The following is a 783-nucleotide window of genomic DNA, read 5'->3' as shown; positions in this document are numbered from 1 at the left end:
ACATCTACCATGAAACACCGGATTTTTAGATAACTTAATGGCCGAAGTATTATCACATTTGATGCTCGTTTTTTCTTGCACTTCAACTCCAAGTTCTTCCATTAAATCTCTTATTCACATCACTTGGCATGCACACATCGCTGCTGCTACATACTCCGCTTCGGTTGACGACAACGCAACGACACTTTGTTTCTTTGAAGACCATGCCACAGCAGCTCCATCCCACATAACTAAGTAACCCGAAGTACTTTTTCGATCATCCTGGTCACCCGCAAAATCACTATCGGTGTATACTTTCAGCTCACCCTTTCCTCCTCTTTTATACCAAATACCGTAATCAACTGTGCCCATTATATACCTCATTATTCTTTTAGCCGCTGCCATATGTTTGTCTGTAGGTTTGGACATAAAACGACTAATAAAACTCACCGCGAACTGCAGATCAGGCTTGGTAGTTGTAATATACATTAAGCTTCCAACCACTTGTCTGAACAAAATCTCATTTACGGGCTCGCCTTCTTCTTGACTCAACTTGCTTCCCGATACCATCGGATTAATGACAGCATTACATTCTCCCATATTGAACCGAGATAAGACCTCCAATGCATACTTTCGTTGAGAAATATGAATACCGGCAACAGTTTTCACCACTTATATTCCAAGAAAATACCTCATCTTCCCCAAATCACTCATCTCAAACTCATTCTTCATTGAGTTCTTAAACTCAATTAAGATCTTCTCATCATTACCCATATAGATTAAATAATCTACATACACGTTCAC

At 39.7% G+C, this 783-nt stretch overlaps 1 pseudogene; it reads right to left on the bottom strand.

Annotated features, from left to right (window-relative positions):
• Nucleotides 1–114: 114 nt before the first annotated feature.
• Nucleotides 115–579, bottom strand: LOC143613930 (secreted RxLR effector protein 161 pseudogene; annotated as a pseudogene).
• Nucleotides 580–783: the final 204 nt, after the last annotated feature.

Source organism: Bidens hawaiensis, unplaced genomic scaffold (assembly GCF_021521415.1).
Source record: "Bidens hawaiensis isolate Kalapana, Puna unplaced genomic scaffold, B.hawaiensis_p1.1 tig00038543_1, whole genome shotgun sequence".
NCBI classification, from domain to species: Eukaryota; Viridiplantae; Streptophyta; class Magnoliopsida; order Asterales; family Asteraceae; genus Bidens; species Bidens hawaiensis.
The sequence above is the reverse complement of the archived record's forward strand: the minus strand, read 5'-3'. Positions and strand labels throughout refer to the sequence as shown.